Source organism: Ursus americanus, chromosome 34 (genome assembly GCF_024610735.1).
Source record: "Ursus americanus isolate L20-20 chromosome 34, mUrsAme1.1.p, whole genome shotgun sequence".
Taxonomy (NCBI): Eukaryota; Metazoa; Chordata; class Mammalia; order Carnivora; family Ursidae; genus Ursus; species Ursus americanus.
In genome coordinates this window covers 5,920,749-5,936,633 of record NC_142160.1, presented here as the reverse complement: position 1 = coordinate 5,936,633, position 15,885 = coordinate 5,920,749, and the positions used below count along the sequence as shown (strand labels likewise).

The 15,885-nt window shown below is 33.5% G+C and overlaps 1 protein-coding gene and 1 non-coding gene across 5 annotated transcripts in view; one reads left to right on the top strand and one right to left on the bottom strand.

Moving 5' to 3' along the window:
- The window catches only part of JAK2 (Janus kinase 2), a 193,101-nt gene that overhangs the window by 71,664 nt on the left and 105,552 nt on the right, over positions 1-15,885 (top strand). The gene's annotated exons all lie outside the window — the stretch shown is intronic.
- LOC123776558 (U6 spliceosomal RNA) lies at positions 6,585-6,692 on the bottom strand. The gene has a single exon (XR_006775389.1). It is a non-coding gene; the product is annotated as a U6 spliceosomal RNA (small nuclear RNA).

Sequence of the window (15,885 nt, the reverse complement as noted above, 5' to 3'; positions counted from 1 at the left end):
ACTCTGTTCTGTGAGTTTTTTGGTCATGCACACATTTTAGGTTTTTATGCTGTTTTTGTTCGTCATCACATTTATTTATTTATTTATTTATTTATTTATTTATTTATTTATTTATAGGTTATACTTAGATCCCTCTTCTCTACTCTGAAATTATATTTTGAAAGTTTCCCATGCTTTCTTGATCCACCTGGAATTTATATTGGTGCAAGGTATAAGATGGGATCCGACTTTTTCCCTTCGGATGTTTGTTCCAACACTATCTGTTGAATAATCCATCTTTTCTTTTCTGTGGGAAATGCTAATGTTTTTTGAATTGTGTATATAGTTGGGTCCATTTCCAGCCTTTGTTTTGTTCCAGTGGTGGCTCCTGTGAAACTACTGTGATTTCTAGGTTAGGGAATGTTTCTATTAATTTCTTTATTTTCAGGTTCTATACAGTGTTTAGCATATGGAAGGAATTCAAATGTTTGAAAATAAAATGAGTAAGTCAACAGTTTAGGAATATAAGCAGATCTTCGTGCCTATTATTCAATCTAATTATTGAATTTCTTTCTTTACTTTTATTTTACACTTGGATTTAACCTTGGTTTTCTGTTTTTATTTATACTTTTTTGGCTTTATTGTGATGTGGGGTTTTTTTTTATAGTTAATAAATAGGTATTAATTTGTGAGTCTGCTCCTATTAATCTATTTTTGGCCTTAAATTGTTGAAAACTAACAATATGGTTTATCTCTTGTGTATGAAGAGAAGTTTGTCATTTCATAATAGCAATCCACAGGATAGTCCATTTGAGACTTGGATCCCCTGAAGTTCCAGTATATGGGTTTCATAAGGGTGTGACATGACAAGATTTATTAGGAGAGGATTTTAGGACTAGGGAGGGAATGACCCAGAGAAGAAAATAGTGAATTATAGTGTCAGTCAAATTAATGATGGGAAGTTGAGGAAGTGGAAATTCATTCAAAATAGAAAATGCTTCAGTGTCTAGAGAATTTCTGTGTTTATGCATTCCTCATTCTTTGCTTGTTTATCCATAAGTGCTTAATTTTATTTTTTGTTTGATGTATTATAATCTTTAAAGAGTTATTTCAGAGGAATATCTGAAATAATGGTCTTCTGGCGTGGTGTTTTTTCGAAATCATTATGAACTTAAATTCATACTGATTTCAATAACTTAGATTTTTTTTGAATGTCAATAGCAAATGATAGTGTTAAGTTCTTCACTAGTAGAATTAAATTTCCTGTACAATTTTATTTTCTATAGGCAAACTCATTACTTCTTAAAATTAAAAAAAATATTTAAAAAACTTATTGGTGATATAGGCTTGGCATATGATGGTTTTCAAAGGAGCTCTTAAAGGTGACCCCTGCCAACTTTTAAAATGTATTTGAAGCACTTTCCCCCATCTTTATTCACATTTTTTTCTGTGTGTTTTATTTTTGTACATGTATATATATGAAGTATATATATCATATATATATGTATATATATGTATGTATGTATATGTATATATATGCTAAGAAGTAGCTCAAAAGCTCCTCCTAAGACTAAAAATAGGGAAGGGAATGCATTTGTAGAATAATTTATATTTTTTCACCTTTCTGTTTGTGTGCAATTCATGTCTGGTTTCTCAGGAGGAGGTTAAGATTGTTGCCTGTTACATATGTTCCTTTTGTGACTGGCCTCAGGTAAAATGATGGCCTTAGTATCCCTTAAATGTGTAGCTGTTCTCCTTCTGTTCTTTTCCAAAGTTTAAAAATTGACTACGTATTCATCTTAGATCCCTTGCTTCTTATGTGAAAGAATCATAATGTTTTAAAAAATATATATTTGCATGTATTTTATATACTGTTCTAAGAAGCAGTAGTAGTTAACAAGCTTTGAAGAATATCCATTCAAATAGAAAGATTCAAGTGAATAAAAGGGGCTATTTAAAAATTACATTCATCAATCAAAGGGGTAAAAAGAATTGCAAGTGCTTCTTGTGATTGACAGAACTTGCTTAACAAGCTTTGATATCTTTCTGGATGTTTCTGTATAGTGACATGAATATAGAAAAGAATATTCTAATTTGAGCCTATAACTCAGCAATGTATTATGGAGATCTTTCCATTTCAATGATTAGAGATTCATTTCATTTTATGGAATACTTGTATTTTTTTGTGTGTGAAATGCCTGTTCATGTTCTTTGTTTTTTTACTGATTAATTTGATTATTTTAAACCTAATTATATTGAAACTTCATAGTATATGATTTTTTCTCAGCTTTTAAAAAAACTTTTGATTATGATGTTTATAATTTTATGTAGTCTTCAGTCTTTATTTTCTGTATTGTTTTTTGCTTAGATGTTAGGTTTGGAAATGGTATACATAGACAAAAGATTTTTTAGTATAGAAATAGTTAAAGTGGATGGATTTAAAACGCACCAAAGGAATTTACTGAAAATATCCAACTTCACATGTGTAAGGGGGCAAGTAAGAAGAACAAAAGTTAACAGCAGTGATTTTTAGAGTATTTACATATACTTGAAAATGTTTTAAGTCATTTTGAAGGAGTAGGATCCAAATATAAAGAGAAGTATAATGGAAAAGTGGAATAAATGCATATACTCATTGCAAGGATTGTTTCCAGTAACAGTTAAATGAACTTTGAAGTAATGTTTAGATTTTGTTATGTTTACTTTTAGTTGTTTTCTTTTTTTAATTTTCAAGCATATGTTTCCTTAAGGTCAGTTTTTATAAATATTCCATATGTGCTCAAAAATATATATTTGGTGGAAGGTTGTAATATATTGTAATTTTTCTAGTGGATTGTGTGCCTTTTGTTAGTTTATGGGGCCCTTAGATATTGAAGATACCTACTCCTTTTTTGATAAATGAATTTCAGATATTTTCTCTCAGTCCATATCTTTTGGTTTTATTTATGGTCCTTTTCTCTAGAGAGATTGAAAATTTAATGTAATAGATCTTTTTCTTTATTGTACATTTAGAAATTTGAATGACTTCACTGTCATTAATGTGTGTAAGAAGGCCAGTTATGTAGTAAGACAGTAGGGAGAAATGGAGACCTCGGGAAACTGGAGATCCATGTTCTGCCTAAGCCATTGAAATTCAAGTGGTTATAAAAAACACTCTATTTATTTATTTAAAAGATTTTATTTATTTGTTTGTCCGAGAGAGAGAGCGAGAGCGAGAGAGCGCACACACAAGCAGGGGGAGCGGCAGGCAGAGGGAGAAGCAGGCTCTCCACTGAGCAGGGAGCCTGATGTGGGACTCAAACCCAGAATCCTGGGACCATGACCTGAGCTGAAGGCAAATGCTTAACCAGCTGAGCCATCCAGGTGTCCCTAAAGAACACCTTATTAGCCAAAGTAAATATGGACTCATAGAGCCAGTTTGTGTGACTTTCGTTATTATGAGTTTTGTGTTTCTCATTTTGTATAACACAGTTTTTTGTTCCAGGCATAAGTTCTGTCAAAGATTCTTCCAGGGGCGCCTGGGTAGCGCAGTCGTTAAGCGTCTGCCTTCGGCTCAGGGCGTGATTCGGGGCGTTCTGGGATGGAGTCCTCCCAGGGCTCCTCCGCTGGGAGCCTGCTTCTTCCTCTCCCGCTCCCCCTCCTGTGTTCCCTCTCTCGCTGGCTGTCTCTCTGTCGCATAAATAAATAAAATCTTAAAAAAAAAAAGATTCTTCCAGTATTTTTATACTTTATTTTGGAAATATTTTATTTTGTTAAACATTTATTCATAGATAATTTATTTTTTTTAATAAGGTATAAGTTTAGCATGTTTTCTCTGGTTGTACTGTTATGCTAGTGCCTTTTGTAAAAAAAGTATTTTTTTACTGTATTGAAATGTCATTGTTATTATCTTAAGTTCCCATATACACTTGGATTTATTTCTGGATGCTGTTTTGATCCACTGATCTGTGTATGCCAGTACTGTTTTGGTACAGTTTTTTATAGTAGGTTTTAATATATGATGGGGTAAATTTCTACATTACCATTCCTAATGGTAAGAACTTTTAAATGCCTATCAAATCCACACAGAATTTAAAAAGGATCTGCATTTTAAAAAAATACCTCTTTTGCATTTAATCTTGTTTTTAGATGATAACACATGTCGCTATGTAATCAGTGAGATTCTTGTGTTATCCCAGACACTTCTTTATTAGTCCTTTTGTACTATTATAGCGTTTATACAGCTTTTAGAGCATAGTTTAGATAAGGAAAGAGTCTGTGTATGCACAAGTAAAGAAAGATCAGCAAATAACCAGCTACTTTTTGGGTACCTTCTTTTGGTTTAATACATCAAATTCACAAATGTTTTTCTTTAGCAAACATTTCTAGGTTTTGGATAATTAAAGTATGTGATACCTCCCCTCCCACAACCAAAGTACTGTGGTTTTAAAGCATTCAAATCCCCTGCCTTTACAAAATTTAGCTGATGGTTTCATACTAATTCTGCTTTATAACATTTTTGGTCTAATATTTACATTCAAACAAAATGTACAGCATAATGGATTGGATGTTGTGAATATGAGATAAAAACACTTAAAAAGTAGTCTCTTTTTAAAAGGTTTTTTTCCTAAATTAATTTTCCTGTATTCTAGATAACTTTATTTCTAGACTCCATTTTTCTTATGCCATGTTAGGAGGACATTCTGTTTTTGACAAAAGAAGAATGTTCACTCTCTCTTTAAAGAACATATAAAATTCAATCAGTTTAATTGTTATTAAAATTAGCGTAACTCAGTTTTCAAGCAGAAATTGAGGAAGAACAAGTTTTGGACCAAGTAGTCAATAGAGCATAGACCACATTTCCTTTTCTCCTTTTGTTCTCTTTAATAATAGCGTAATTGTATAGCGTGACTGTAGTTGATGCTGTAAGTGGTCCACCCTTATTCCCTGGGAGCTTCAGTATGCTTGAGTGAACTTCTGACTGTTGGTATTTGCATCTCTAACCTGCTGACTCTTCTTGGTAATGTAGGAAGCCATGCTTGCAGGGCTTGTGGCAGGCCAGGAGTGCTGTGAAATTAACACTTCTGGGTGCATCCCTCAGCCACTGACTCTTAGGGGTTGGTATTGTATAAATACTATAGTTGCTCCCTTGGGTGGAATAATTCTCAGACATGTTTTATACTGTTTCCTAGAGCTTTTCTGAGAGATTAAGCCCACAGGGTAGCTGGTTTAAGAGTGCAGTTTTATTGTCTGCCTTCCCTTCCCTATACCACTTCTCTGTTTCTCTGCCATTGTTACCTGAACTTCAAAACTAATCTACTTTCTTTTGAATTCTGTATCAGGTTTTGCTTCTAGGAATATTTAAACTAAGACAGCATGACTTTGGGGGTAGTGTGACCAAACTTCAATGAGAAGTTTCATTTTTCAGCAGTTTTATTTTTCAGCATATATGAATTGCCATACTTTTTTCACGCTTACTGCCTATATGATTGGGAAGGAAAAAAGGGAAAATTAAAGAAAAGAAAAGGAAAAAAGGAAAGAGAGAAAAAACAAAAGAAAACCTCTAGCATTGTCTAATACAATGTGAGGAGAAGGGAAGGTGCTTATCTCTGGGTGAGATTATTTCAGTTTATTGCATTTAATCCTTACAAAAATCCTATGAAGTAGTGGCCATTATTATTATTATTATTATTATTTTAAAAGATAAAAATTGAGCTCAGAAAGATTAAACTGATTTCAGAGAAACATCACAGTGGACAGGATTCAAACCCAGTTCCATTTCAAACTTGGATCCTAACTAAAAGGCTATATTCTTCTTTTCATTTTAGCATTTGAAAAAAATTTTTTTGAAATATTCTTAACATACGGGAAATTAAGAAAATAAAATAGATTATTAACCTGTATCTGCCATCTAGTTTTAACAATATTTGGCTACTTTTTGCTTTAGATCTTATTTTTTTAAAGAAATAAACATTGTAGATACGGTCAAAGCTCATCTACATATTCCTGCTCCTGTGTCTTCCCCATTGACCTCACTAGAGGTAACCACTAGCCTGAAGTTAGTATCATTTTCATGCATATTTTAAACTTTTCCTGCATATATGTATCAGTGAATAATATGGTAGTAGTAAATCATGGGTTTAAACCTTAAATAAATTGTATCATGCAAAAATATCAATCTCTTGCTACAACTTGCCTTTTAAGCCTCACTTATCTTTATGACATTCATTTATCCATATTTTGAGATATAGCTCTAGTTTATTCATAAAATTGTTGAATAATTATGAATTATGAATAATTGTGATTTATTCTGTTGAATAATTATGAATAATGTATGAAGATTCTACCATTTTTTTCTACTGATGAACATTTAGGTTATTTGTTTTATTTTATTATTAATTTTTCATTTTAATTTCAGTATAGTTAACATACAGTGTTATATTAGTTTCAGGTTTATAGTATAGTGATTCAACAATTCCATACATTTCTCAGTGCTCATCACAAGTGCACTCCTTAATCCCCATCACCTATTTCCCCCATCCCCCCACCCTTCTCCCTTCTGATAATCATCAGTTCTTTCTCTATAGTTAAGAGTCTGTTTTCTTGCTTTGTCTCTCTTTTCCCCCAGAAATATGGAATGCTTCATGAATTTGTGTGTCATCCTTGCACAGGGGCCATACTAATCTTCTCTGTATTGTTCTAATTTTAGTATATGTGCTTTTGAAGTGAAGCACTATTTCTGTTTTTTTATTACAAATAATGCTACTGTGAACGTTATGCAGTAGTACATTCATTTCTCTAGGGTTATAACTAGAAATGGAATTTCTGGTTTGTAGGATAGTTATATCTTCAGATTAATTAAATGCGCCTAATTGCTCTCTAAAACCAGCTGTTTGAAGGGTTCTACATCTTCTCATCCACACTTGGTATCTTCAGACTCCTTAATTTTGACAACCTGATGGGTATGATTTGGTATCTTAATTTGCATTTACTTAACTACAAGTGAGATCTACCATCTTTTTTGTTTATTGATCTCTTCATATCTTTTGCTCCTTTTTTCATTGGGGTTTCTTTTGCTTATTGATTTATATTTTGTAGGTACCATCTTTTAGTTTGGCTTATGATCACAAGGATTAGTACCATTTGGCACCTGTCAGCTTGATAAAAATGTCCTTTTTTGGTTAACTTTTCTGTATGGTTTTGTTATGTGTCTCTTCTAAGCATTCTATACCTTGATTTTAAAAAAGGAAATCTAGTCTGGGGTGCCAGGGTGGCTCAGTTGATTAAGCATCTGACTTCAGCTAAGGTCCTGATCTCAGGGTCCTGGAGTCCAGCCCTGCCTCGGGCTCCTTGCTCAGCTGAGAGTCTGTCTGTCCCTCCACCCCTCCTCCTGCTTGTATACACACACACTCTCAGTCTCTCTCTCTCAAAGAAATACATAAAATCTTAAAAAAAAAAAAAAAAAAGAAAAGAAATTCAGTCTGGTGTTCTTTCTCTTCTAGAAGGTGGGTTTCATTGGCTTATTATTTACATTATTGTATTTGTTGACATTTGGACTTAAAATTTTTTTACTATCTTTTCCTTTTAATTTTCTTTTTTTCTGCCTTTTTTGGTTTTTTTTAAGATTTTATTTATTATTTGACAGAGACACAGCAGAGAAGGAACACAGCAGGGGAGTGGGAAAGGAAGAAGCAGGCTCCCAGCGGAGGAGCCCGATGTGGGACTGGATCCTGGAACACCGGGATCACGCCCTGAGTCGAGTAGCACCCCCTTTTCTGCCTTTTTATAGGTTATAGATCTTTCCTTTCAACTGTTAAAAATTTTTAACATGTATACTTAAATATTCACTTTTATTAAAAAGCCCAAAGTTATTTAGTGTACTTCTCCTACTAATAGGCAAGGAGGAATCAAACGCCCTCTGTCATCTTAGTCTCATCTAAAGTTTCAGTTTTACATGTTTCTTTTTAAGTTTTCCATTTTTAAAAACCTGTCAGTACCTAATACCACTTTTACTGTATTTAGAGATCAGAATCTTTAGACAAAAAATTTTGTAGTAAATATTATGAACAACCTTTGCTTTTAAATGCATGTGAGAGATGAATTATAAAATACAAAATAAAATCCGGAACTTCATTTCCTGAAATTTTCTGATTAAGTAACCTGAAAGCACTCATTAAGAAGTGCTACATGAAATATAATGATCATCCTTTAAAAAAGCTTTTCTCTTAGGGAGAATTTTGAACATACAAAAGTAGACATAACAGTATAATGACTTCTTACACACTAATCACTCAGCTGCAGTAGTTCTTATTACCTGTGCCATCTGCCATCTGTTTTCCCATTACTGTTACTTTGAAGCACATTATAGATATCATATTATTTCTTCCATTAATAGTTCAGTATGCATCTCTAAAATATAAGAACACTTTTTAAAATTAAAGACATCATAATTCCTTAATATCTTTAAATATTCAGCAAGCAATCAAATTTCTGAATATCTGACATATCAAAAATGGCTTTTTAAAATGGTTTGGGTTTTTAAAATCGTTTGGTTTTTTTTTTTAAACTAGGTTTGTTTTTTTTTTCTAAACTAGGGTTTTTTTTTTTTTTTTAATTGCCCCTTGTTTTTTTTTCTTTTTTAACCATATTGGTTGTAGTTTCCCACAATCTGGATTTTGCTGATCACATTTTCATGGTGTAGTTTAATGTGTTCCTTTGTTCTCTTCATTTCCTATAAATTGGTATCTTACATACTTGATTGTATTAAAAAATGTCATATACTGCCAGAAAATATTTTCTTATATATTCTTGTCCTACTGTTTCTGCTTTTTCAGCTGATTCCCTTCCAGTCCTTCTTATAGGACCCTTCCAAATTCCCCTTTCCCTTACAAATTCAGTTTTCTATAGCATTAGTCTCCTGTTCTTTACCTTCAATGATGTTGCCTTTCCTAAAGCTATCATGTCATATCTACCCTAGGGTCTGGAGGAAGTATTTACATCGCTGCTTCCACAGGGTAATATTTATCGCTCTATTAAAAAAACAAAAAATCTTGTCCTTTGCGATTAATATGATACAGATTATGTCATCCTCAGTCGCTCCTGTTGTCCTCTGCTGCTCTTTCGTTGCCTACTCCTATGTTGTTAGTTGAGAATTTTTGGCATCTAACCTGGTTTTCCTCTAACCCTTTCTTCTGATATTATCATAGGTGATGTCATTATCCAGGTGAAGAACTCACCTAAAGACACTTTGAAGTTTCTTAATATATTTGACTCTGCAGTGTCCTCCAAACTTGACACCAGTACTCCTTTCTCATAACCTTGTTCTAATGAAACCTTGTTATTATCTCGTTTGTCCATCTTTGAATTTGTAAACTCTTAATTGTACCAATCTCTGGTCATGTTCTTCTGTTTTTTTAGGTCTTTTATATTGTATTCCTGTGCCCTTGATCCTGTCCCTGTCTGTCCTATGGCTATCGCCTTCCCCCCTCCTTCTTTCTTTGGTATTATTATGTTGGCTCCTGCAGTAGCTTAAGAATTACCTCTTGGCTTATTTTTTTGTTCTCCTTTGATCTTCGACCATTAGCAGCTACCGTCTCTTTTCTGCTCTTCACCCTTAAGAATAGCCTTGCTACCTTGATTTCCTTTTTCCTCATTACTCTCTTCTTAAATTTCCCCCCTAGATATTTCATAGACATTGGTTTAAAAAAATCAGATCACACAGAAGAACTTATAATGCAAAAACTATTACAATGAGAAGTTTTATTCTTCCCACTTCAGTTCTTTTCTCCAGAAGGAGTTAGTTTTGACTGTTAACTTCTTGTAGTTCAATCTTGATTTCCCCTCCCCATTTCCTCAAATTATTCATTTCACGTAAGGTAAAGTAGTATATTTAGAACTTGATTTCTTGTTCCAGAAACCATAGGCAGTATTTCTTGATTTCTCACTTTCTAGGATTAATGTACTTCCAAGCTTCTCTTTAGCCACCTCCTTGCTTTCACCTCTCAGCCTCCGGCATTTATATTTTTATGTCCAGATGAACATTTATATTGTGTCTAGTAACCATAATTAGCCCTGGAGTGCTTTGTAGACGATTCTAAATTTGCAAAGCAATGACAGTGCTTATATTATATTGAGGATTGTTACAGAGCCAAGAAGCATGCTATAATTTCGTCAGCTTTCTTGTCAAGTTTTCTTCCACTGGAATTGCCTTTTTTCTCCTTTCTTTTAGTTTTCCTTTTTTATCTTCTGTGGGTGTGTTGTGTTAATGTTGTGTTTTGTATTTGTCTTTAACTCCTTCATGGCAGCCTAGTACCCACTTTTTTCTGAAGTCTTCTTTCCAGCATCCCTTTGCTGGGCTGGGTGCTTTAGGCCTGCTGCCCAGCTGTCTGTCACCATGTGACTTAACTACACTACTGTCCAGGGTTGAATCTGTTTTCTGGACCTGATGTCATCTTTTTTATTTACTCCTGTGGTTTGATTGGTATGTTATATCTTAAGAAAGTAACTTCTGAAATGCTGCTTTTGAGGTAAACTTTGAATATTTAAATATTTGAAAAATCACTTTATTCTGCTGGGTAAGAATTCTAAGTTGAAAACCATGCATGAGGTTAGAAAATAAAAATAATGACACAAAATGAAAGGAAAAACTATGTTTACCCTTCAGATCCTTTCCCTAGTTTTTTGCTAACTTCTTAATTGCTAAATTCAGTGAATTTTTCCCCCTTCTGTTTCTGTCTTATTTAACCTCTTCATGGTATTTGACAGCTCTTCTCATGACACTCTTTTCTTTCTTTTTTTTTCTTTAAAGGAACTTTAGTTTTATTAAAATACATACAAAAAAGCACACTAATCAGAAGTATACATATAGCACAGTGAATTTTTACGAAGTGAACACTTCCAGCTTTTCTCCTGATTCTTGACCATTTCTTTTCAAGCATCTGCTACATTCCTCTTTATGTTCCCCCATTTCTGACAGTTCTAGATAGTTCTTTAATGTTTGGACTACAAGGACTTGGTCTCTAACCCTCTTCTCATCTTGTGTACCTTATGTATATCTTTATGCCTAATGGCTTTAAAAATCTGTAACAAAAACACAAAATGTTTCCCTTAGCCTTTAGAAATCTAGCTGCCTATATGATATCTCAATCTGGATGTATCATAGGTAACTTAGTTTCATTATGTGCCAAACTGAATTCATCATTCCTCCAAAGCTATTCTTCCATCCTACTCTGTGAATTGTGACACTGAACACCCAGCCTCTCAAACTCCAAGCCAAGAAATGATTCTTAATTCCTCATATAGCAAGCTGATAACTATTAATCTTCCTTGTAATTGTCTAATAGGTGCTTCATATTGCAAATATCTAAAATCCACTTTCCATTCAAACTTACTTTTCTTTCCTATCTTGGTGCTTAGCATTGCTTTCTTTATACCTAGTTGCTCAGTCGGAAATCTCAAATGCAGGTTAGATTCCTGCTTTTCTCCCCGATGTCCAGTTAGTAATAAAGGTAGATCTTTGCGGCAAATCTCTGTAGTACACAGCCCTGTCCTTTCACCCTGTGCATAGTTCCTGCAACACTTTATGTATCGTTTTATATCTGTCCACATTATTTCCTTTCTGCTCCAGATGAAGAGCTTTTGAGGCAAAAGGTTATATCTTTCTTTTGGAAAATGTTGAAAGTGTAAATGAACATGAGGTTAGCTGAATGAAGAGAGATGATATAACATGTAAACAGAAAAGTGTTGGAATACATTTAGACTAGAAAATTGGACATGAACAAGTTTAAAAATTCCAGAATTTGTCTTAAACCAACAAACATGGTACATATCTGTTTTATCTAGGTTTTGGCTGAATTACTCCTAAAATATCTTTGTAAAGAGGGGAAATATATAAGTAAGCACAGTGTAATGACAGTTTATCTTGTTTTGTCAAGGATTCATAAAGCAGCACTTTATATTTTACTGTATCACCAGGAAATTTCTTTGAGAGTTATGGATTATTGTGGTATATTCTCCAAAATAAACTCCATTCTTTGAACATTGATTTTAAGTGATTTTTTCTACTTTTAATTTTTTATAAATAATAATAGAGAATAATGGAAACCAACATACCCTTGAAGGAAAAAAAGCTAATTTCCAACAAATTAATTAGAATATATTCCAAATATTAGCTATTAGCAATCAATATAAAAATATTTTATGAAATGGATACCAGAGTTGTTTTAAAGTTAGCCTAAAGGCTAATTAGGACATTTTTAGTAGTATATCAAAGAAAAATTCTACTTAATGAAAGAGGTGATAAAAACAAAAACTAAGGAAAATAACATGGACACCAGAAAACAGGTTTTTAGGAAAGTGTCCTTTTATTTTAGATGGAAGTGTATAGTAAAGCCAGTTTCTTAAACTGACAAACAAAAGTAGGTGAGGCTAAAAAATAATTGATACTCCTTGCTGTTGCCTTTTTAGCTGTCATGCCTCAAGTGTTAGTTTAGCCTTTGAGGAGTGTAGGGACACAGAAAAAGAGGTACATTAATTCAGTAGCATTCTACTCCTGTAGTGCTCAGTCAGTGTTTGTCATTACTGTGGGAATTATATTTGATAAAAAAATATCTGAGACCTTTTTTTCACAATAGTAGCTGAAAAGTAGATCCAAATTCTTATTCACTGATGATTTCTGTTGAAGACATGATGTTCCCATTATCATTGACAAGAAGCTCAAATTGGACTTTCTTTGCCCTTGTGCAATTCATGTTATGTAACTTTTCTTGGCTGTCCCTATACTTGGATGTTTGATTATGGTTAGGGAGGTATTGCGTTAGATGTAATTGGCCAAATGTGAACTTTAAAAGTATGTCTGGCAGCCGCATATCTGGTAGAAACCAACAAATCTAAAGTAGGAATGAGAAGAGGTAAAGACAGCAAAAGTTTGTTTTGATGCTAACAGGTATCTGAGGGAATTGTTTCACATTTTCTGACTCTTCTAAGAATAGGCATACTTTTTTAAAAACAGTTTTATTCAGACATAATTCACATACCATACATTTTGCCCCAACCATACGTTTTTTGTTTTAAATTGTAGAAGTAAAACTAGAATCTATATGAAAATGAATAGTGAGAAATTGTGTTTAGATATCATCCCCAACTGCTTTAGTGATTTAGTGGTTTTATATTTTTCTCAGACCATTCTCAAAGAACTTTCTAGGCTTATTGGGTTAGGATGAGGGATTTAGAGGATGACAACCATTTGTCTTCTAGAATGGTATTGTAGATAAGGAACAGAAGGAAAGTTCTCCATGTTATAGGTTTTTCCATTCATAACTTTTTTCTTCACTAGTTTCTGTGACTTTGAGCTAAGAAACCACATGGGATCCAACAGGCTTAAAGAGTAAGAGTCTATTTTTGTGCTGTGCTTTAATATTTTTGCCTCTTTTATCAGAAACTGCTAAAATTAGTAATCAGACCTCGGGATTAAAATTGGTGAGGGAATATCTTTTTGGGTGCATTTCTTTTGAAAAACAGTGTGCTTTTGTGGGAAATCCTTTTGATTTAAACCTGTGTGGGCTTAAAGATAACATATCTTTTTGACTGGGTTTCCATGGAAGCAATACTTTGCATGAATGCAGGATAAGGGAGTCCTGGAAAGGCAGCAGTTCAAAGAAAAGATTTATTTACTAAAGTTTTTTTTTTTTTTTTGACAGTAGTTTATTTAATTTCATAGGTAGTTTTTGCTCTTATTATTAAATGCCCTTTTTCACATGACTCGATTAATTTATTTGGATTTTTTTTCCTTACATAGTGTAGAAAAGCTGTAAGTCCTGCTAAATTGCATCACAGAGATTTACTATCAGTTCAAAAAAAAAAAAAACAAAAAACAAAGCAAAACATAGTACGTAAAATTTGCCATTTGTTGATGTAAGGAATCAGCTCTACTAGTTGTAATTCAGTTGCATTAATTTGGTGAATTTATAGGGGTGGCTCCTGAAGTTATTTATTTCAGAGACTTGATACGGTTGGGAAGGAGTTGAATATACTAAAAATTATTCTTAAAACCAACCTTTTGAATATTTATTTATTTATTGGAAAGGAGAAAGCTGTCTTTATTCACAGATAGTGTATTCAAGCAATTACAAAAAAAATTCCAAGGAATCCACAAAATGACTAATAAAATTACTATGAGAATTTACGTAAGCTGTAAGGATGTGTCAGATCGCACAAACCAGTTGCATTTCTACCAATAATAAACAGTTGGAAAAAATATTTTTAGACATTACTTGTAATAGATTAAAAAGAAAAATAACAGAAAATTAATAGAAGATGTTTAAGACTTTTATACTGAAAGCTACAAAGCACCAGAGAAACAAATTAAGGAAGATATGAAAGTGTTTTAAAAGCTGAGATTTGGAGAAGCGCAGTGCATCAGTTTAGATTTGGTTTGGCTGCATATAACCAAAATTACAAGTAATAGTGGATTTATGTTTCTCTCAAGTAAGAGAAGATTATGCTGGACATTTGGCTCCATGATTATCAGGAAACTAGTTACCAGCTATCTTTTTCTTTTTCCAACCTTTACCCTGACTTCCATCCTCAGGATCACATTGTGGTTGCAAGAGGGCCATTATAGCTCCAACCATGGTGTGTTCATTCTGGGTAGCCTAAAGGAGGAAAGGGCAACAAAAAAGAATGCCACTTTGTAGCTAAATCAGCAAAGAGTGGAGGAATTACTGCATCATAGTGTGGATATATGTGTAGTCGGCACCCAATGGGTGCAAAAGCATCTGGCCCCGGGGTCCCAAACAGACAATTTCTGCCCTTCAGTGCTGACAAAATTAAAGGCAGAGAGATGAGAGGTAGTGAAACAAGAAAGTATCACTGGAAATAGAGTAGGCCAACATCTCAAAGACTATTTCCCAAGTCCTGAAAATACTTGTAGGTTTATGTAAGGCAAATGTGGGACAAAGGTAGGTGGGCAGGCGTGTGGGCAGTAAAGGTCAAGTAGATCATTGTCTTGGGGTCAGTCACGCAGGGTCTTGATGGCATCATGGCAGTCATTCTTGCTTGAGGGGGTGGTTTTGGTTCCCATCACAGGATGCTAACACCCCCCTGCCCCAGGTCTTTTCCTAAGTTAAAAAATAAGCTGGAAAGAATTTAGTCAGTTGGAAAATACACACTAAGGTCAAGTGGAAGTAGGTAAAGTCCCCTTTCATACGTATAACTTTGTAAGAAACTTGTCAGTTTTACAAAGTGGTTGCTCAGTTTTACATTCCCCTCAGGAGTGAGAGTTCCAGTTGCTCTACAACTTTTTTAACGTTTGTCGTCATTAGTCTTTTTAAATTTTTGCCATCCTAATGGGTATGTGTTGGTATCTAATGGTTTTAATTTGTATTTCACTGAATTGTTGGTATTTAGAAGTTTTTCATGGGGTTTTGGGCAGTTTTTAAAAATCTCCATTTGTAAAGTTTGTTTAAATATTTGGGTGTTTTTTTTTTTTTTTTACTATTGGATTATAAGAGTTTCTTCTGTATTCTAAATATAGATCCTTTGATATATGTATGTATTGCACATATTTTCTCCCCGTCTTGACTATCATTTTCTTAACAGTCTTTTGGTCAGCAGAAACTTTTAAGTTTTGGTAATATCTGACTTGGCACTTTTTTTTTTTTAAATGGCTAGTACTTTGTGTGTGTCTTATCTAAGAAACCATTATAACTCTAAGGATGATCAATGGACCGTATGTGTGTGGTTTTATTTCTGGACTGCCTGTTCTGTTCCATTAATCTATTTGTGTATTCTTATGCCAGTACCATATGTATTGATTATTGTAGTTTTATAGACAGTCTAGAGATCAAGTAGTGTAAATCATTCAGCTTTGTTCCTTTTAAAAATTGTTTTGACTTTTCTAGACTCTTTGCATTTCTGTGTACATTTTAG